Below are 24,447 nucleotides of genomic sequence, written 5' to 3' on the forward strand. Positions count from 1 at the left end.
ATCATCTCGTTTTTTGGCACCGCGGACAGAATGCCTAATCACAAAACAAATTCAACTCTTCATCCGTTGTCCATTTAATTTGTTACGTGATTCATCCATATTATGTTTCAGAATTACAAAATTTTAAAGAAACTCAGATGGTCCAAAATTAGGACGAATCGCAATTTGTTTGAAACAGAATGAACAAGATTTTTGAAAATAATGAAATCAAATCACACACATTATGATTTTGTTTGTTGCAATGTGATATGACTTGCAAATAAATTGGACACAACAAATACACGTTTACGTACATCTGACCGGCTCCTGGAAAATGTAGAACTCTCTGGGTCAAACTGAGACAATTTCTCCTCAGGCAGCAGAGAGAAGAACATTTATAAAGATCAAAGCAATATTATTATTATTATTATTAATAATATATTATTATAATATATTATTATAATATATTATTATAATATATTGAAATATGGAAATGTCACAGCAAAAAACATTTAACAGATGCATAAAAAAAAAAAATCAGTTTTGTTTTGTTTCACATTAGCACATTAATAATTGACTTGATTAGTTAATTTGTTCATAATAAACCTATGAAAAACAAAATACGTATAACTCAATTATATAAAGTCATAACCAAAATATAGCGTATTTACCTAGTTATATTGTACAAACAATGAATTCTGATACAGTGATCTTCCGGGAAATATCTCTCTTATTTTGCAGTCTTAGCACGAGCTTGTTTTTCATCAATTCTTCCAGCTGGACCAGCAAGCTTCACACAATCTCATCTGAACATTTGTAGCATTTAGTAAAATCTGTGCTTAAGGACAGTTAATCACCAGTTTCGCACACGTATGACCTGAATGATTTTTTTTTTCAGATTCTGAAGTCACCCTTTGCCTACTTGACATTTTTCACTCATTCTTCAATTCGTTGGATGTCTTGGCAATACCAGTAAGACATGCTTGATTAATTAGCTAATTTGTTGGTTAAATTAGAACAAAGACTCAAACTAAGACCACTATTCTAACACGGTCAGTGTTCACTAATGTATGAAAAGAATGTAATACAAAACAAATTAAAAGTGAATCTAACATTTTAGGCCAAACACGAAAAAAAATCTCCAACCCAGTTGACTAGTTTGGCCTGATATTTTAAATTCATTTTGAATTCACTTTAAAATTCCTGACAATGCACAATTTAATGAATAACACGTTTGTCATGCACATTTCCAAATGTAAAATGACTGAAGATTGAAATCCCCTTAACTTAGTTTATTTTTTTAATAAAAAATATATTTGTCTGACTACAACACACTTATGATTAATGCATATAAGCACATATATTACTCAATAAAACAGTGAGTAGTAGTAAATATGTTAATTCAGTTAGACACATAGATAAACATTAAAAGCTCATATTTTCAACAAGTATTTAACACCATTATGGCAGGTCTGTCATTTCACAACACCCCAAATATATTTCAGGACTCTCGTTCATATTTGGTATCAAGCTGGCAAAACAAATATGGGTGTTGTAGCTTAATATCCCTGCAATACAAGATGTAAATAGTCAGTTAGTAAAATTCAATCTGGAAAAATGTGTACCAAAAGAGTTAAGTTAGAAAAAATCTCTAGTTTATCCCAGTTGTAAAATATTTTCATCAAATCTTTTTTTAGTCTACGCAAAATAAGTTGTTTGCCCACTTACTACACTCATCAATTAGTTAATAAACCTCCTATGAGTTCAATATAGATAACTGAAACAAAAATACACATGACTGATTAATTTCCTCTTCGAATGTTTCCTTAGTAGTAGTTCAATTTGATCTATGACATACTTTTAACTTCAAAGGACAGCTAAAATGTGTTTTACACAGACAAAAAAGAAACGACTGAGATTGTATATTAAATCTCACCAAAAGCAATCATTTAAGCAACACTAAATTTCTACTTCAAAATTTTTTAGATCTAGAAGTATTAATTAAATTATAGTCATTAAAATGATTGCAGTCATTAATGTTTAAATGATCAAGATTACATTTATATTTGACTAAGATTGTTTTCTCTGCACTTCAAATTTTTGTGGTTTTTTTTTTAAACTGACACATTCTCTTGTTTCAAAAAAATCTAAAAGATTTTAAAAGCATTAAAAACATACTCATATTCAAATATATCTTGAATTACATTTTGGAGGGTGTGGGTGTTAGCTACATTAAAATTCCTTCAATATTTAGCTCACGGTGGTCAAATAACATAGCAATATAACAGATTATTCAAATACACATTAGCCCATTTAGCATTAGCACTATCTAATTTGTCTCCCACGTTTGAATTTGAGTACATCCCACCGATATTGGGGTTTAGTGAAGTCATGTTGGGTTTAACACGATATGGCCATTTGGTGGAACTGAATACCCATATTTGTTTACTAAGATAGGTGATTTTAAGTAGCCTTATAAAATGTCAAATTGTGTTTTTATGTGTGCGCTGTTCCTTAATCTGTATTATATGTATTTGTAAGTGACTGTGTGCATAATTGTGCAATTATTTATGTTGCAACTGTGCATGATTGTGTGTCTTTGTCCATGTTTGTATGTGAGTGAATGTATGGTTGTATATTTATGTATGCAGGCATGTCACTATGTATGTATGTGAGGGACAATAAAGTGGAAGAGGGTTAAGAAATAGATAAGATGTAAGGTGGGGGTAAGAGTAACAGAAGAAGTAATGTTTTGAGTATGGTGAAAGGGGGAAGGAGGCACACAAGGTTGAAAGGGGAAGGCGGATTAGTAGAAACACAGAAGAAGGATCAGAAGATACACTCAGGGATGACTTGGGCCGAAAACAAGTGGACGTGTGGTATGTAGAATTCAAATGATGCAGGACAGAAACCAAGACATTAATCAATAGACATGTAAATTCTGCATAGAGCAGAACAGCACTTTTCATGTATCACCTATAAAAATGAAGAATTAATATCTGTCCTGAAAAACATGTTGGATATGTCATCGCTAAGTATGTATAGGATGTCAATATAACAATAAGACTACAAAATATAACAAACGGATAGTATTTCAGGAGTGTCCAATAAGTAGATCCCCAGATGTTGTAGGACTACAACTGTCATAATGCTTTGCATTTAGAATGCCTTTAGAATGACAAAGCATCATGGAAGCTGTAGTTTTATAAACACCTGGGGATCTACCTTTTGGCGGCCATCTTGTTTTCACGAAAGGAGACAGCGGGACTTGGTCGTCGAGTGTCTGGAACTAAAATCAGACACTCGATTTCCCGAACACCGGTCAAACTACACGAAAGCCTGCTTCCTTTTCCTGAACAGCTAGAAGAGCGCTGTTCGGTAGTTTGGTTCCCACAAACCAGGGGAACAATCGCTACTATGAGCCAGGGGGGCCCGTGCATTAGTTAATTTTTGTGACTTGCCGAAATAGACCGACCGCACAGCCTAAACTAATGGAACTGGTTCTGGGCAGGAGCCTCATGTGCGGTCGGTCCAAATGGGACTTCCATAAAATTCGAAAACCCTTGAACTGATCTGGGTGATTTTTGGATATGTTGGTCACTCAGATCAGGGCTATCAGGGTATATGACATTTATGGGGATGCTATGTGTTTTTGGGTACTTTCTAAGTTTTGTGGAAAACATGTTTTTTCTGCCTGAAGATAATTGAGTTATTACTCTCTCACAGACAGAGAGGAGGGAATTATATGTTTGCATTGGGAGTGTCACACTTTGTCACTACATTGTCATTGGTTATAAACTTTATGTCCTAGTTTCCCACAAGGTCCTCTGTGGAAGTGCCCCTTGCATGGGGAATTGTATAAAAGCCAGTGTGGTGTCAGGACTTACGATTAGAATCCTCTCCGGCTCCGTTCTGAGACTTCCGGTATGCGGAACAAGTCTCCGCCCCCTTCTCTGACGCGGCTCTCTCAAGCCCTTATAGAGAAACCGCGCCGGTTTCAAATCGCTTGGTGAATGTATTAGGTTAATTCCGCATTCATATCGCTGGCTAAAGCTCCTTACTTCTGACTACTGTGTACCGAACTCCTGGACTGTAAAACGGAATCCCTGCCTTCTCCAATCCTCTGATCATCGGACTGTTACTGGTTTCTCCTATTCTCTTCAACCTCAAGACCCAGACTGTTAAAGGTTTACTCTCATCTGGCTACAAGCAAACAGCCTGAGGACAACTACGCTCATCAAACCTTAAGTATTCCTTATATACATAATTCTCAGAGTTGCTTTCTTAAGGAAGTCTCACTTGTTAACTAAACAATTAAAATTCAACTTTTCACTTGCTCTCCTTCAATTATTATTTACTTACGATTACAACTTCACTATCAATCATTAAAGCTACAGTATTGTGATAACAGAAAGGACTTTTTTTTTATATAACACTTGGCTAAATATTAGGAAAACATAAACTCTGCAGTTGTGTTCCACATCTCATCTAATTGTAGCATAACATGTGGCAACAATATAGCTTCAGGCTTGTTACACCCTTAATCAAGTTTTGGCTGATGTTTGGGTACCAGTTCACTGTGATGTGAGAATCTGCTGGGAAAGCTGTACCTGATCGGGAGAAATAGACGAAACGGACACCCGAACTGCGAGTTATAATCACTCGTACTCATAACAGTACGGGTGGAAACAAACGAACCAAGAGCTACCACATCAGGGTTCGTTACAATGCCCCATCAAACCAATCTGGTGGAAACGTTTCAATATGAAAAGAACACGCATCGGCAGTAAGGCGGTCTTTAATCACCCGCAGAAGTGACTTCTGAGAGCTCAGTCTGTTGACTCGATGTTTGTGAGTGGGCTATTCTATCTATTATATTCTTTTTTTACTGATAAATCTTTATTTGTGAAAAAATATATATTTTACATAAATACGTCATAGAAACAGAATTATCAAGATCCCTTACTGAAAATACATAATTATCCTATACAGTTAGTTGGATCTTATTAAAACATATTCATACAATTGCATGCATACCAAGACGTAAAAAACAAAAGGACGTTACTAGTTACTTCAGCATATGGCCCGAGTCGGTCAGTGGAACTGTCCTTGATAAATCCTCTCTGCTTGTTACTACTTATTACATTTGAAAAGATTTCCCCTTAAAAATCTTTATTCTTATCCAGTGTCTCTAAGAGATATACCAATTTGTCCCACTGGTCTATATCTTTGTATAGACCTTTCGTGTGGCTCATCCCTCTTTCCATTTGGAATTGAAACTTTAATTGTGTATTAATTGTGTATTAAATTGAGTTGGAACAACGGGTTGAGCTGGCAAAGAGATCAACCCTTTGTTCCAACTCAATTTACTACACAATACACAATCTATTATATTCTAATGTCATATTGTAACATTTTGTACACTATGATCTGCTTTTTTGTGTGTGTTTTGAGTACATGCAGATCACCATTTTGAAGATAAACCCTATGTGAGATGCTGATCCATTGAATTTAAGTATTGTTTGTATTTATATTTGTGGTGTTTTGTTTTGGTAGAAGTGTTATATAGTGATTGTATAAGGGTTTGTCTCATCATTTATGATCTGTTTTCTTTTAAAGCTGAGATCGTTTACACTATTTTGTTTATACATTTGTTAGTGGGATGACACAAAGTCATCTACTCGGATTCAGAAAATGAATTATTGGCTACAAAGATCAGAGCAATTCTGAATGAGGGGCAGTCCCTCACACACTTTATACAGGATTATTCATGACTAAGAATAATTTGTCTCTATATCATTGGCTAATATACAATTGCTAATCAGTAATAGTGATAAATAATTAAATTGTGTAGCATTCTGTAAGAAACCCCACCTTAGTAAAAAAGATAAATGTTTCTAAAAAATATATCCTCTTCCCTTCACTTCCTATTCAGATCACTATTTAGAAAACAATAACAGGAATACATGACTGTTTTGTGAAAGAGAATCCACGGGTTCAACAGGTTAGGTGCCTCATAAAGGTTCATTGAGGATAGGGGAAACAAGTACAATGTTTAGGCCTAGAGGCCTTAGTCATGTTTGGCAAATCCAAGTACATCAAGCAGTTTAAATACCTAAAAATGGCATTTAATGGAATATGGGAAATGTCCTCCTAAAAAGGAGATTGTAGTAACCAAGGTATCAAAACAACAAATGGATAAACAAGTATAACAAATACAGGCTTACTTAACATCATCAAATCAAGATATATACAAAAAAATAAGAAAATAACAAAAAATAATTCATAAATAATTCATGCATATGTTATAGCTAAATTAGTACTTAACAAAATAATAGCTAGAATGGGACACATATAATGGTAAATTTTCCATACATGATTAACCCTTTACCGATGTTAGGGTGTGCTGTGCCGTCCTACTAAATCAGGACTTTACAACCGCGATCACACCGCTATCGCTACTCGGATCGGTTTGAGTGGCAGATTTGGCTGGGTCAAAAAAATAAACACTACTATAACATTGTTGTATGGCGAGACCATATACTATGTAACTAGGTGTCAATACTCATCAGCACTCCCTCAAATGCCCGTAAATTCAAATATAATACAAAAAGCGATTGCACAGTAGACTACTCCTAAGTGACACACATAAATACTTTACCAAACCAAAATAGGTCATAACAAACACAAAGCAAATAATCAAATGGAGCATCAAATCAGATTTGAAGTAACAATAACAAGGCAAATAAATTGAACAGTGGTACTAACCACAACTTACTCAAGTCTATTCTGGCAGAAACACGAGCCCCTAATATCCCCACAACGTTTCGGCACCTCCTGGCTGCCTTTCTCAGGGGTGTTTGTGACTGTCAAAAATATAAACAAACACCCCTTTATTTAAACACCAACACTACAAAGAAATGTACACCTGCATTTAAAATCTAACAGTCCATTCTAATGGCAACAGCACATAGAAATACACCCTTATACACGCACACACATACTCCATACAAAAACATGATTTATTTCAAACACGCAAGCACTGCTCACAAATCCAACCCTGCAAGTATTGGGAATTGGTAGATCCCCAGCTGATATAGGATTGCGGGAGTTGTACGACAGATGGGGATCTATTTTTTTTACCTTCCTTGCACTCAAGGGGGGCCCTCGCTACCCTGACACCATGTTATACTCTTGGCTATAAGAGGTATCCATTTTGGGTAACTACCACATATAGACTAAATATAGAGTAAAATATAACATTTGTACCCAGTGGCGTACACACAATCCATGGGGCCCTGGTGCCCCTCCCACGCCTTTCTCTCCTTCCCTCCCCTCTCTCCCCCGATCCGTGGGCCCCCCCCGACACATACATACACACAGACAGACACACACCCCCGATATACACATACAAACACACACACATACAGACACATACATACTCACATACATACAGAGACACACACACACACACACATACAGAGACACACACACACATACAGAGACGCACACACACATACAGAGACGCACACACACATACAGAGACACACACACACATACAGAGACACACACACACATACAGAGACACACACACACATACAGAGACACACACACATACAGAGACACACACACACATACAGAGACACACACACACACATACAGAGACACAGACACACACACATACAGAGACACAGACACACACACATACAGAGACAGACACACACATACAGAGACACACACACATACAGAGACACACACACATACAGAGACACACACACATACAGAGACACACACACATACAGAGACACACACACATACAGAGACATACACAAAATGTTTCCTGTTTCCTACCTTTTGTGAATTTCCCTGGGGTCCAGTGGGGGCTCAGCCTGCTGACTCCCTCCTCCTCCTTCCCGTGACCGGGGAGTCACTTCCTCCCAGCAGTGATGTCATCACAGGGGGCTGGTCACGCTGTTAAAGCGCCCAGCGCAGACCGGGGCCCCTGACAATCCACATCCATCGGGTGGCCCTGACAGCATGGGGCACCCGATGGACCCCTTAACAAACAGGCGGTTTGCTGCATGGGCCAGGACCGCAAAATGTGGCAGCTGGTATTCGGTCGTGGGAGTTCGCAGGGCGGCCGGGCCCCCTGGAATGACAGGCCCGGTCGCAGCTGTGACCCCTGCGACCGCGGTATTTACACCAATGTTTGTACCTCTTCTGCACTTCTAGGTGATGGCACCATCTTTTCCCTCTATTTGCATATGCTCTGGGCATCTTCTTCCCATGATGCAGTGCACACTCTTATCAACCGTTTCTATATACCATCACTGCACACTTCACTACAATAAATACACAAATAGGCTGAGTTGAAAAAGAAAACCACCAGCAAACAGTGACAATTTCTTTCTAAAATTACAATTCTTTCTAGCATGTTATGGAGGCCATGAGATGTTAAAACATGCCACTGTATTATCATATGAGGACTGGAGATATGTATTATAAGAGAAATATAGCATTAAACATAACAAGAACGGAAAATGAATGTAATTTCCTTGAGGCTTTACAGTCCCTTTAAGATTACTTAGCACAGATCTTTTCCAAGAACAAAACACAGGCAGTGACAGTGGCCATATAAGGGCTGTGGGCTTTATTTGATAGTTTATATGATAGTTGCAATAAAAAGTGAAGAATGTATAATGTGCCAAAATAAGAGAAAACAGTATCCACATTTTTATAAACACTTGTCAAACTCAGAAAAAAAAAAAGATTAGAAATACAATGTAAAAACCCGATTTATGTGGTTGGAGGCCAGGGAGTAGATTTATGGGCTACGCACAGCAGACATTGTAAGCAGTGCAGACTAACAGAAAAAAAAATACATGAACTGTGTATAAAGATGTAGTATTCCAGCTACAGTGGGTTATAATACACCCATTATTCCACGTCTGTGCACAGATGTTGTGTTAGCACTTAGAGTGGTTAAGTCTCCTGTGTGACCCTTTGAGTGCCAATAGGGTTTCACTACCCAAGACTTCGTTCCTCACCGAAACTAAAAACCTGATGCAATCACAGACACTGATATTTTTGTCTGTATGTTTCCATTCAGTTCTCATGACACTAGAATTAAATTTGTTAAAATAGGCAAGCACATATAAAAATAAACCGCATATAATGCTCAGGAACTTAGGATAACTTAGGGCAGTCCCTATTTTGGGCACAAATCCCTCTGTTCTTATTTTCTTTTTCTTTGCAATCTTTATTTTTTTATGTTATTCAGCCATATGTCACTAGGTAACAGAATTTAATAAATAATAACTACTCATGTTGAAAAGGCTATTGTTAATAAGCAATCCAAAATAAAAAAATTCAGTTGAGGGTTCAAGTGCACTTTTACATCTTAATTTCAAAGATAACATAGAGAGGACATACTATTAATGTTTGAAACAAGTATACACTGATAGACTCTAAACTTTATTTGGAAATGTATTTGGTAATTGAAAGTTCTAAACTTTATTTGGGAATTAGTCCTCCCGTAGCATTTCTGTTTGGTAACTCAATGCCCCTTTAGTGCACCTCTTCACAAAATGAAAGAGAAATAATAAATATTAAAGGACCACTATAGTGCCAGGAAAACACTCGTTTTCCTGGCACTATAGTGCCCGGAGGGTGCCCCCACCCTCAGGGACCCCCTCCCGCCAGGCGCTTGTGTTGACCAAATGGGAGATTTGTGTTGACCATTTCCATTATTTTAGCGGTTCTTATTTTTTATCCCAGTGATCCACTTTTTCTAGGAGCTCCATAGCTCTGTGTGTTAGTCTGTGTAAACAAGAAAGATTGTTCTTGCTCTAAGTTATATTTTAGTTACATAAATTGTTATTAGTAAATCACCTAAAATTTCTCAGAACAGCTTTGCCTGTGGCCACACCCCCACATATATTCCTAAAATTAACATGTCCCTCTTTGTCCATTTGAAATGGTGGGTGGTCTGAACTCTGCGTAGGTATGTTCTGCATTCCCTGTAATTACTTTTTTTTATTATCACAGAACAAGTTGGAAAAGAAATGTTTATAACAACCTACACCTTCAGTTTGCATTGGGCATGGGAAAATACATTATAGATTATTTTGTGTTACAGTGCTTTTAGTAAATACTTTTTATATCAAAGGGATTCATTTACTGTCCATCACTACTCTGAATGGGCCAGCCAGGGAAACCCTTTAATCTCCCCTGTCAGGCTCAGCCCATGACCATTGTAGTCCACTGTCAAATGGCTATTTGCCCGGTTTGCCTGTCCGGGCCTAGATGCTACTACTTGGCCGCATTACATAGAAAGGAGGAGGGAGAAAGAGCAGAGTGGCATGCGTGATTGGGAGTTTTTTGAAAGGTGTTCAAAAAGCTCCATAGGCCAGGCACAGAGCAGGGGAGGAATAGCAATAAATAGCCAAATTTAGACCCTGTGATTTTCAGAAGTTCACTCAGGGCTCAAGCTCTGGACAGGGCCCTTCTCCCCCCGCCAACACCGCTGTCAGTGTGCATGCCCTTCACATATGTCACTGGAAAATGGAATGCATCCGTAAAAGTACCATACCAGTTTATGGGATCTCAGGGAAATGAAAAGAAGAGATTCTAAATGGAGACTAAGAGATGGATCCTCGAGATAGTAATGGTGGAGTTCTAGTGGGTTTTTAGATCGTAGGGTTTAGTAAATTATGTCCATGCACACTATAACTATTTCGTGTTTGAAATAAATATAAAGAAATAACTCTTGTGCACAATCTACTAAATCGGGCCCACAGGGTAAGTTCCATAAGCACCTACCTCTCTCCCTGTTGCCTCATCCTGTTTCTGTCCCTAGCTGTGGTCCAACATAGTGACCCTCATGGGGTGCTGCCCCAGCTGCCTCTATGAAAGAGCCACCACTGATATGTAATGCTTAAATGTCAAACAATTGTCTCCACTCTGCTTGATGCCATTCAAATCACTTTATTAACGCACACTTTTGACTGGGGAAAACACAGAGGAACAGAGCCAAAAAGTGAAACTATCTTATAAGTTTAATGGCATCATATACAAGCTGATATGCAGTAGAGCAGCTTTTCATTGTTCCTGATTTGCATTTGTCTTCAAAACATACTTACATCAAATATATTTGTTTCTGTGCATTATTATTTAACACAAGCAGCTATCTTATATAAATATATTCACGGTCATGTTTCCTTTTAGTTGTTACTGTAAACGTTGAATCAAAAGTCAAATACACGTGATATGTTTGATGATCGATTAATCTTAACTTTACCATTATGTATCAGGCCAAAGGTGTCCCTACCCATAAGTTGCCATTTTAATTTATTAATATTGAAGGGACACTCTAGGCGTACTACAGGAAACAATATAACTAAATGCATTTTCAAATCTCTTTAGTTTTTTTGGAAAGAAAAGTTTCAGATTTCTGCAGCATAACCTCACCCCGCTTGCAATATCTCCCATATTTACAAAACTCAATCCTGATTGGAAGTACGCAGTGTATGTACACAGCTGCAAGAGTGAGCAACATAACTCCATATGACCACCACTGTCATTGTCTTCCTGTCCCCAGAGCTTTGCAATACTGACTATTGGAGTTAGCAAAATGAATGGGACTGTGTTCCAATGTAAGTATGCAAAGGATAAGCAGATTAGTGTAGATGTATGCTTTGAAGGTTATGGTCATATACAAGATTTCTTTTGATAATGTCACCGGACCCCAACAAGAACGCGAAAAACAGAAGCATTGATCGATTTGTTTTTAGATACAGCTATAGCATGTCAGGGTGGCAGTCCGGTGCCCGGGACCCAGACAGTGTCCAGGCGGCGGCGCATGGACCGGGACCCAATATGCCTGATGTTAAGTGGGAGTCTTCAGCGTGGAGGTGGATTAGCAGGGTCTGGTGCAGGGTAACCGCACACCCCCTGGTGTTGAGCACCAGCGTTTGTGCAGCCACAACCAGAACCCTGATTCAGCTTCTTCGCATCCAAGGAACTAGGAAATAAGCAGACCTCCCAGGAGCTGAATAGGGAGGCTCTGCAGCAAGGGTGTATCCAGTACTAGAAACAAGACAAAGCTAGAACAGGCACCAAACATGAAAACAAGACATAACTAGTAGAACCCAGAACCAGAGAAGGATAGGAAGCTAAACCCAGAACATGACACAATACATAAGGGAACATTAACTAAACATGGGCATGACTGGACAGGGCTGAACATGGACAGGTATATACAAACTAAGACACAAGATAACATAGGCAAAACAAGAGGAGAAATAACTAAGTACTACATATGGAAATCATGGGGGTTTAGTCACACCATATGATCATACATTGCATAAGCCTGCCAACAACGCCAATGTACCCCATATCTGGCAGGACCTACACTGCCTAATGTATGCTAAAACAACCACAGATTAAGAACACATATATAGCACTTACCTGCAAGAAAGGACGGAAGCTTTGAGCCGCTGCCTGCAGGAACTCAAACACATAATGAAAGCTGGAAACATAAGGGTGTGGCAAATAAAACAAACATTTAAAGGAAACCTGGAGACTGGGAAATCCAGGGACGAACTATAGGAATGAACCCAGAAATCCCAGCATAAAGAAAACCAGACACAGAATAGAAAACCAAAAACCAAGAAATATTAAACAAGAATAGCAAAAGGAGTACTGGATACCAGAAGCCATTACCAGAATGATCCGCAGCCAGGAACGGAACGTGACATAGCAGCTCTTCAGTAGCCTGCTCATTAACATGACTGTACAAGACATCAACTTAGACTTAAAAAAAAAGAGATTTCACCTACTGCAAAGGAAATGGTACTTTAGATTAAGTACAATGAAGACTAGGAATTAACTGCCTAAATAGTTTTCTTTATCAGTTTGTGTATATTTGTCTGGATGGTTTTATTATTTAGAGAATAGACTGTTGGTATGAAAGTTTTTTTTATTTCTCCTTCTATCGACAAGCTAACAGAAATAACAGAAATAAGATTTTAATTTGTTTTCCAATTTGTATGGCACAATTGGAAATCAGTTAAAATTTTTGTTTTGCCTTTAATCATTATCTGTATAATATCTGATGCATTCAGACTTTGTGCATTCTTACTCCCCATAATTATTCCTGAGCTTACTATTTGCACTCTGTAGGACAATGACCAAGCACTACTCTGAACACTCTTTATTATATTACGCATTATCAAGTTGCTCTTCTTATAATTCTGTTAATACACTTTCACATTAAATGTATACCCAGTTTATTAGTCAGATTTGCAAATTCACCCGCAATCACACTGCTTGTAACAACAATCCAGGTGAAATTGCTTAGAAAAGTAAGACCCTATAGTTTTAGCATGGGTCAGCTAGATTGAAGACACAAATGAGACAGTCCTGTGCAACTCGGGGCACTTGGTAGTGTTACTAAAGGCTATGGTTCATAGGAGGTTACGGGTATTTTTATGTCTCTTTAAGAGGTTGAGAACCTCATAGACAATAATTATTTAATATAGTTCATTCCACCAGTGTGTAGAGCTAAGAATTTATAGCCCATCTCATAAAGTAAATGGACAGAAGTGATCTAGTTATTTTGATAACATTCCTTAATTCTGGCTCATAAACCAAGATTTCTTCTTTGACTTTTTCATCACTAAAGGCGATGACTCACAAACAATTTCATATTCAGAAACCCTCTGAAAAACATGTTTTCAAATGAATAGAAGACTGAGTAGTTTAAAAAAAAAAGTCAGCATAAAAAAAAAATGATGCATATATTGTAGACAGCACAAGCAGAGTGATTGGAAAAAAAATATTAGCATAAAATTTCACTTATGATATGATCTAGTTGTTATAGAAGGGTGATTTTATATTTCTGCAACATCCAGCGAAAAATTGCTTTGCAAATTCTTTCCTATTAAGTTCAATTAAATAAGCGCTTAGCCTCTTAGGCATATCAGAGTAGAAATGTTTTGTCAGAAAGGCTTAAATCTAATTCCTTTTCCTTTCTTTCTCAACACACACTCTCTTCCCAATATGTAGGGGTCTAAATATCTATTTAACCCATAAACCTCTTGTTTGTCATTCCATGTGCATCATGCCGACTTTTTCCACTTACAAGACACAAAAGGAGCTATTATTCCACTTGGGCTATGTAATATGCTCTGTATAAAATATAATCTAACTTCAGAAACAGATAAGGCACAGTTTATGTTTATATAATATGATAAAGATGTTGAATAAGCTTTCGGAGGATTTCTAGGTTCACATGGGTAAAAAAGCAATCTCGGATTGCAGAAGGCAAGTGACTTTATTATCTTTCCGGGAGCCAATAAGTTCTGTCCACACGGCATGGGGTAAAATGCTAAGGCTAATCTAATAGTCACAAATTAAAGATACTCATATTGGAAAGGGAATAGGAAAGGTTGTAGACACTTTAAGAAAATATGTGGAGATTTCTATGACCTAGGTCCTTACACCGAGGCACATACTTGTAATTTCTAAAGAATCTCCAAAGGGGTCATCAACACACACACTTACGAGCACCGAACCCAGTGTTGTTTCAACAGGTGACATGAGGCGCATCGGCTCATTTGGCAAGTGCACTGAGCTAACATATAATGATAGAGATTTCTTTGTGCGTAGAATTTAAATATGGCGATACCATTCCATATCGAAACTCAATCCTCATGACCACAGGTCACACAGGAACGAGGAAGAAGAGCAGGTGCTACAACATGTAAAGAACTCAAGATTTCTAGGGAGACGGCAAAAGGTGAACAAGGAATTAGTTAGCATGAGATCAGTTATACTCGGGCAATCTAGATGTGAGAAAGTCTGGTCTTTAAAGGTTTGTTGATTTAGAAATTAGGGCCAGATTTTGTTTCTGCAGATAAGATCTCCCCAGCCTGTGTTAAAGCTGGCAACACCACTACAACAAGCAAGTGGTCCAGGAAGCTATGCCACCAGACTAAAGAGACCATGAATTTTTGGTTCTACCATCAGCTTCATGCATGAATCTTCTTACTTGTTGAGTTTTCATTTTATTGACATATTGTATAAAGATTGTGTTTCTACTAATTTATTTTGTGTTTTGTGCACTGAGATTTTTTTTTTTTTATATGACGCATCAAGTGAGATGGATGAAACTCTATTTAAGATGGATATAGCTCAAGTCAATGTAAGCAGAAAATATCAAATGCATCAAGCAAAAGAGTCCAGCTAACCTCTGGATTCATACTTGGACAAGGAAAGAACCAAAACACAACAGAACATTTTAACAAAAACATTATTTTGAATTGTCACTGCTGATCTACGACACCTGCACATTTTGCATTTGGTTTTCAGTCAGATGGTTGCAGATGCCATATGCTTTTACTTAACTTTGGCAGCTAACTCAGTAATTGCCTATATCTAACCAGACTCCTGACATTTCTGAAAATGTTATTAACATCTTTAAAAAAACACAATTTCTTTTGTGGGTGTTCTATTGAGTTCTATGTTTTCTCTATCATGGGTTCACAACGTACTGCTTTGAATTATTTTTAATGTTGATTTTCTCCTGGGTACCATCTACAGAGTAAGAAATCATTAGCAACGCTCAAAAAGACATTCCAAAAAGGAAAATAATCTGTTTCTAAATGGGTTATTAGGTTCTACACCTACTTATTCCATTGTGGGTAACTGTGTAAACAGCTTAATGAAGCAAAGCAAAACACAAACTATAAGAAAATTCAAAATGCTGAGTCTGCTAATTTGCATGTTTTTTACCCACAATTCTCACATTCGTATTTGACAGGCGAATGAAAGACAAATAATAATGAGCACTATACACCAACAAGGCTATTCAATAAACTCTGAATTATAACAAATTGAAATCCAAATGGCAGAATTTAGGCTTAAATACCCAGGCTGTGAGCATAACTGAGCATGGGAATTTCTCTATATGAGCTACGTTTGCCTAATATTTTAACTTTCGAGTTTCAATTTCTGTATGTCTGCATTTAGTCAAGAAACCCCTTAGCCTTAAGTTTTCCATACGATGTTAGTTTCTAAAAACCAGGACAACTTTATCAAGAGAAATGCTGGGCTTAAAAGGACTTCCTTTTTCATGCATGATATAAATATATGTATTATATAAAAATAATGATATTAAAAATATTAAAAAAGCTTAAAAAAAGAAAAGAAAAAAAAACACATTCAAAGAACCTGTTGTTTTGTTGATACACTGCAAGACGTGTCAGTAGCAGATCCCTACAAGACCAAGAAGAGGCTCCACCAACTAGAAGTCTCACATTCTGGTATGTGAATACTTTTTGTCATCCATTATGTTAATGAGGTATGTCTAGCACGTAGCTGCAGTTCTACTAACCAGAACTGATCAGTGGAACTGTGCAGTAGTCTGGCAGAGATTTTTGTCAGTTGCTGTACATGGCTGGAATCTGAGTATGGAAGGTTATTATTTAATGTATATTTTTGTCATCGTCTCATTTAACCTACAGTAGTTATGCAGTGCCCTTCGGGTCTCCAGACACTGAATTATTTTAGGGATTGTTAAAGGTTATCAACTAGAATAATTAACTAAAACGGTTTCTAAAATAAACTTGCAACGGGATCTCTGTCCCCTAAACGCTATACGTTATGAATGACCGGGGCCAGATGTCTGTCGGTAACGTCTATCATACCTTAAGAAAGCTATAGTGGTCTATACTAAAGGGCCTGAAAACCAACAGCTTGAATTGTGAGTAGTTCTTTAATAACTGAGTAACACCAGAATTTCGGGTTAAATCAATAAACACTCTGATAGCTCAGTTGTTAACTTGAAAGTAGTGAACTAAGCAAAATGCCATTGATTTGATTTACTAGTGTATGTATAAGCAAAGAAAATAGATTATGCTTGTAATTCGAAAAATAAACTAGGTGCAATTTATTAGCATGGTTTGCGGTTAAATAAACTTTCATGCCTAGATACATCTAAAGTAAAATTCTGGCAAAAGTCTGGAAAACTCATGATAGAGAGATATGTGCAAGGCAGGGACACGGAAAAAATACAACTATTCAAGAGTCACAATTTGCAATTAAAATGTCAATCATATCAAACTTATGTCACTATAACTGATAAGAAAAACAGAGCTTGAAATGTAAAGTCCTTTGCTATTACCCAGGCCACTGCAAGCCTGGAAGGTCCATGGCACACTCACCAGAGGTGAATTTCTATATGCCAGGCTGAATTTCCATTTGCCAATGGAAAGTGAGCGCGTGAAAAGTTTGAGCCGCAAGCAAAAGACAGTATATAAATACAGGTATGTCAATAACACCTTGACTGGATGAATGACCGAGACTGAATAATTAGATGACTGAGTTTTTGAGGCCAGAGAGCCATATGGAGAGGTTGATGGCAACGGCATTAAAAGAAAATGGAGGTCTGGAAACAGAATATGGACAGGGTTTATGGAAAATTATGTAGGAAGAGAGGAAAACCTGATTAAGACAAATCGATTGAGGACAGCTGAGATGCACACAAGAGGAAGGATAAATAGTGACCAGTAGGGTCGGTATAATTTCCTGAAGTTAGCTATGGGTTCTCCAGTAAAATGTCATGCAGTGATGAAACAAATGAATATTTGGTACATGTACCTTCCAATATGTGTTCAATATCCCTTCATTATATAGCACACCACTGACAAAAAAAAAAACAGAAACATGATGGACATTGAATTAAAGGAGATTACTAGATGTTATTCATAAATATAGGTGTAATTGAGTCTGTATTGTACAATATACCGTAGCTTTTAATTTATCTCGGTTGTGATAACATTCATATTTTCAGCTAGATAGATAGCTGTAAGTTAGAAAGATTATATTATAATAAGGTTAAATGTTGGCTTTATAAATATAAATGTCAATGTCACTTCTGATGAGGTCACATAAGGTACGATGCTGCCAGGCGTAAGGCAACATTGCTCTGTTATGAAATTTCAAATTGTTTGACCTTTCTGGGATTTGAGGATTTGTCATTGGAGCAACCGTAGTCAGCATCACCTTGTGGATAGTCAAACTACAGGAAGCAACCTTTCTTGAAGTCTGTGAACACAGATGACACACTGAAGATGCATTATTGCTACCCCTGGTGATTCAGGAAGTCTACTGGTGAAACCCTAACCTTTGAAGGACAAATCACTTGGACATTGATCAAATTGTAAAATCTATGAAAAATGTAAATGCAAAATGTATGGATGCTCCAGGAGCAACAATGACTACATGTGCGCATTTTATGGTGTCCAAACCATATGGAATACACATGCAAAAAAATCAGTACCTATGTATACAGCCACCACAGCATAACTATCAAATTCACCTTCTTGTCTGTTGTATAAAATGCTAAAATCATAATGGCACGGCATGAAAGTAAAATGCAAAGTACTAGCCAATCACATGTTGATAAAAGGAATAAAAAAAATGCATGATGACTTGAGATTGAGAAAAACGAGCAACCTATCATTTTTAAGATCCATTCTAAGCACCAGAACCTTTTCAACGTATTGTAGTACACCCAGCACCCAAAGCCTCCCTACTCGCCTGGCTCATGAATGAGAGGGTTAGGACTATATAGACTGTAAGTAGGACTATAAAGAAGGTGTTCTTTCCATATGTTGTACTGTTTTGTTTTTATTGCCGTTGACGCTCCTGCTTGCCACAGTAAATGCTTTTTAAAAATTTTTTAACAAGCGTCAGCTTCTGAATGTAGTGTGCTTCATTGTACCGTACACTGTTATGCTTAACTGAACCATTTTCACTGAAATTGACTCGTGTTTTGCCTGGTAACAGCAGCTAGCTCGGAGATCGCAGCTCTGTGATTGGAACAGTGTTTAGAAATTGCAAATTTATGATTATCCCATGCCAGACAGGAAATTGAGTGTGGTAATGTATATACTGTAGAGACCACTATATAATGCCCTAAACACAGATTTGTGCATTCTAAAATGAGTTATATTCTGCTAGTTATATTCAAGCTATGGTTACTATAGCAACACGTTGGAACATTAGGTAATGAAAATTTCAAGTATTTTGCAACGTTGTATCAATATTAAAAAGTACACCATATATAAGATAGGTAGCGTTGTAATTGAAATCTAAATCTCTGCTTTATACTTTTTATACTTTTTCTTACATGTAAATAAAAACAGCATTATTCTGCGTAAATGTCCACAGACTTTGAATAAAATAAACTGTCTCCGGTTAAACCTCAATTTGAATATATGAGTGCGTATGGGTAAAATTTGGCATAATCTGTAGGTTATTTCTTGTTACTATGGATTGGATCATCTAAGTCACAAACCACAAGCTCTCATTCCTTCAAACAAGTTTGATCCCTATTGATTTTTCTTTATTGATTTAGGCTGGTTGGTAGCTCTTGTGTGTGCCAATAAGTACAGTTTCCGACGACTGGCATACAGCAACAGAAATAGGTCAGAGTTCTTGCATTCATAGCCCCCGTGGCACACATTACACTTCCAAATGATATTAAAAATACATTACGAAAATCATCTTTAGAAATGGAAACTGTCGGTTGGGGTTTCATATTCCGAATGTAAATGCTTCTGTAATTATTTTATAATGTCTCTTCATTTTTTCCACCACTGCATGCTATCAAGTTATCATAGCAATGCAAATATATCTATATATGGATGCAGAACATTCACACAAACATATGCGCATTTGTATACCACACTATACACACACACACAAATATATATATATATATATATATATATATTATATATATATATATATATACACATTTTATTTTTATTTTTTGTCAAAATGCTATTGAGACATTTGGGTGAAATCATAATAAACAACAAGACAAGAGATCAGGTTTTTTTTGAACCCCAAATTGTGGGGCATCATTTCCCTTAATACCCACCCTAATCATGATTTTTACTGCTAGTGTTGGTGTTAGTGTAAGTGCAGAGATTAGTGTCGGATGAAGTAGTTAGAGTGTAAGTGTTAGTGTAAGTGTTAGAGGAAGCAACTCCAAGCACAATATACATTGCAGTGATCTGCAGTGCTTATGGGGCCAAGAGTGGATCCACACCCATTGTAAGTAAGCTCCACTACAGCTACAGGAGAACCAGAAGCTTCTGTTAGCTGATATGCTGTGCAATGCAGGACCACACACATACACACTGAAACACATACTGACATGTACACAAACACATATATACACTGACTCATACACACAGATACACACTGAAAGACACACACGTACTGACAGACACACTATCATGACATACTCTCACTGATTTGAAACACTCATTGACAGAGAGACGCATTCACTGGCAGACACACACACACACACACTAACAGACACACACATACACACTAACACACACTCTCAAAGACAGACACACAATCTCACTGATTTGATACATACTCAATGACATGTACTGACAGACACACCCACCATTCACACACTCTTGTTGACACACACTCAATGACAGACACACTGACACACATTCTCACTGATTTGAAACACTCACTGACAGACACACACACACACTGACAGACACACTCACTGACAGACACACACATATACTGACAGACACACTCACACATTTACACATTCTTACACAGACAAATATATTTTATTTACTGTGGTTTTATTTTTGTATGCCCATCCAGCCTCCCTATATATAGTTGAACTAATTTGCATATGCCCAACCAGAATCCCTTGCAGCAGTAACATCACTACAACGTTATGATTTCTGTGGGAAAAGAACGTCTTGTGCCTTGACTGGTGTGCAAATCTCTGTTTAACAATGTATTGACTACACATATATATATATATATATATATATATATATATTTATTTGTCCTCTCCATTGACACTGGCCTAGCTGAGGGAGAGGGGCTTGGGTGCTTCGGTGAAGTTAAGAGCTATACTGGCGGTAGCATCACTTCCAGAAGGTCAACCCAAGTCAGACAGATCCTAACTGAGGAGACAGAAAAACTGTCATGCAGGGTGAATCCTGCATGCTGGCTCTAAATGGCTAGACTTGTGTAGATGAAACTCGTAGACTTGTCAGGCCATTCATCTAGGAAAAGAACACTTCCGATATAATATCTACGACCTAGGGAACCTCGCTGTCACTGTCCCAGCTTGCTAGGCCATGGCAGATGAACACCAGGTGTCAATGGTGGGGCCAGTATTGCACACACTGCCCCCCACCTAAAAACTCAATTTCACAGGCTTAAAAGGGTATGTCAACATCTACGGTCAATATTACGGACATCCCTGCAGTGATAGGAAATGGGTGTACCGGCAGATAGTAGATGACACTCAAAGTTCCACCTCCTGCACGTAGGTGGTCCAGGTGTATGAGTTTTTTTGATATTGACCCTGGGTTCGAACACATCATTTGGCAGCACCCTGAATGACCCAGCAGCATTATCTATGGATAAAGGAAAAGAACAAGAAAATAGGTCTCGTACAGGGGATAATCCAACTATCGGGCCTAGCCTTAATGATAGATACTCTATCATGGATAATACTGTTTGCTTCACTTGGAGAGGGGCCTTCAAAATGTGACCTAACCAAAGAGCATCTCCATTTCCCCCGGGTTGGTTAGAAACAGTCAACCGGCATCTTGTAATGCGGTTGAATAAATAAAACTAGTAAAAGGCACACACCTGCCTCGCATAGTGAGCTAGGACTAAAACTTGCATGTTGAAACATCAGAACCATGCTCAATATAGCAGACAGCAGTTGCTATGTACAGTGCTTTGCTTTGTCGCCCACAAACTCTAAAGGCTCAATGTTAACATTGTTGCTTTCAGTGAAGTCCGCTTCCCAAAGTTAGGCAGCCTTCAAGAGCTTTGTACAGGATATACCCTCTAATGGTCAGGCAGGCCAGAAACCGAGAGATGCCTCTGTGGTGTTGGCTTTATGACCAGGAACTCCACTACCTCCCAACTTGAAAATCTGCCATTTGGTTACTCTGCTCAATCATCTACATGCGCCTCCAACTTCAAAACAAGCAGCATGTCATGCTGTTTAGCATGTAGGCCCCAAATCTTCAAGCAAGTCTTGCTGAAAAGGATACTTCTACACTAAATTGCACAACCTTGTGCAGAACGTCTATTCGGACAACAACATTATCATGCTTGGTGACTTCAATGCCAGAGAAGGCAAGGACTCAGAAGCCTGGAAAGGAGTACTAACAAACATGATGTTGTAAACTGCAATTACAATGTGCGCTTTCTGTTAGAGTTTTGTGCAGAGCAGAAATTTGTCATCACCATCACCATCTCCTAGCAAATAATTGCCTGAAGACAACTTTAACTAATCCTTAGTCCAAACATTGACACTTTATAGATTACATCATAAGAAACATTTGAGATGTCCTACTCACTCAAGTAATGCCTGGTGCCGAGTGTCACATTGTCTTGTAAGAGACAAGTTATGTCTTCATAAGCCCAAACTGAAGAGGTTAGGTGCTCCACTCTTTGGGAAGAGATTGATATCTCCAGTTAGCTGAGGTGAAAGTAGAATTTCAAGCAAGTCTTCAGTTGAGGCTTGAGAATTACATCTGCCTTATGGACACCTCCTCAGAAGCACTTTGGGAATTTCTAAAATCTGCCATTCTGCAGAACTATTATATTATAGGGTGCTCCACAAAGAACAATGAAGATTGGTCTGAAGAGAACAATCAGGAGATCCAAGAATTGCTGATGAAAAAGATATCTGCTCACCAAGCGCACCTTGCTTAGCAATCTAGTCCTAAAAGGAAAGCAGCCTTCCACCTTGTATGCAGAAACCTCCAGTGAAAGATCCTCATGATTCATAACAAGTGGTTGACAAACCTTGCAGAGAGAACTCAACTTTGCACATATCTTAGTGACTACAGATGGTTTTATGAATCCCTGAAGGCAGTGTATGGTTATTGACATCAGGTACAGTGTTTCTTGTGCAATGCAGATGGTCAAACACTCCTCGCAGACATGGCGACCTTCCAGAACCAGTGGTCGGAATGTTTCCAGTCTCTCTTTAGCACCAACTGGATGGTACAAGTTTCTGCACTCCATTGCATCCCAGCCAAAAAAAAGATTCCCACTCTTGAAGAGACTGTTAAGGCTATTAAGCAGCTGAAAAGTGGCAAGGCAGCAGGAGTCGATGGTTTTCTGCTTAAAGTCTGGAAGAATGGAAACCCAGCATTGCATACTAAGCTTCATGATTTCTTAGTCTGCTGCTGGGAACAAGGCAAACAAGCACAAGACCTCTGTGATGCTTTAAATATCACCCAATATAAGTACAAGGGAGAAATGTCTGACTGTTCCAAATATTGTGGGATAAAACTGCTCTCTGTTGCAGGAAAAATCCTTGCAAGGGTACTTTTGAACAGACTGGTTGCAGAAGTACTCTTTGCAGAGAGCCAATTTGGCTTTAGAGTTTGAACAAGCACCAAAGACATTGTATTTGTTCTAAGACACCTGCAAGAAAAATATTGTGAACAGAACAAGGCATTGCACATAAGCATTCAACACTGTGAGCAGAAAAGGTATGTGGCAAATCTTGAATGCCAAGGATTTACTATCCTCTATGTGATCTTTCAGCTACACAAAAATCAACGGGGCCAAGTCAGACACAGCAACAACCTATTGGAACCCTTCCCTATAGGCATTGGTGTGAAACAAGGCTTTGTTCTTGCACCAATTCTCTTCACAGTCTTTTTCAGCCTCGTGCTTTAAAGGGCCACTGTAGACCAGGATAAAGTGGATGGTGTCTACATCCTTAACCACACTGATGGCTGCTAATTTAACCTGAGGCAACAAGTAGTTGAGGAGCCAACTCGTAAAGAGGCCATACTAGATTTAGTGTTAACAAATGGAGATTTGGTATCAGATATTACTGTAGGTGAAAGTTTAGGATCCAGTGATCATCAGTCAGTGTGGTTTAATATTAGAACAGTGACTCAGTCACACCACACAAAAACAAAAGTTTTAGACTTTAAAAAGCAGACTTTTCTAAAATTAGAATATGTGTAAAGGAGTCATTATCAGACTGAAGCAATTTAAATGGAGTCCAAGAGAAATGGGATTATTTAAAAGTTGCACTGCTGAAGGCAACAGAAAATTGCATTCGGCTTGTCAGTAAAAGCAAAAAATTCAAGAAACCACTGTGGTACTCCGCAGATGTGGCCAAAATAGTAAAAAACAAAAAGTTAGCATTTAGTAATTATAAAAAAAAACAGAGTGAGGTAGACAGAATGACCTATAAGATTAGGCAGAAAGAGGCTAAGCAAGTTATAAGAGCTTCCAAATCACACACAGAAGAGAAAATAGCACAGTCAGTAAAAAAAAAAGGGACAAAACATTTTTTAGATACATAAATGAGAAAAGGAAAGTAAAACAATTAGTTAGATTAAAAACAAAAGAAGGAAG

This window comes from Pelobates fuscus, chromosome 5 (genome assembly GCF_036172605.1).
Source record: "Pelobates fuscus isolate aPelFus1 chromosome 5, aPelFus1.pri, whole genome shotgun sequence".
Classification (NCBI taxonomy): domain Eukaryota; kingdom Metazoa; phylum Chordata; class Amphibia; order Anura; family Pelobatidae; genus Pelobates; species Pelobates fuscus.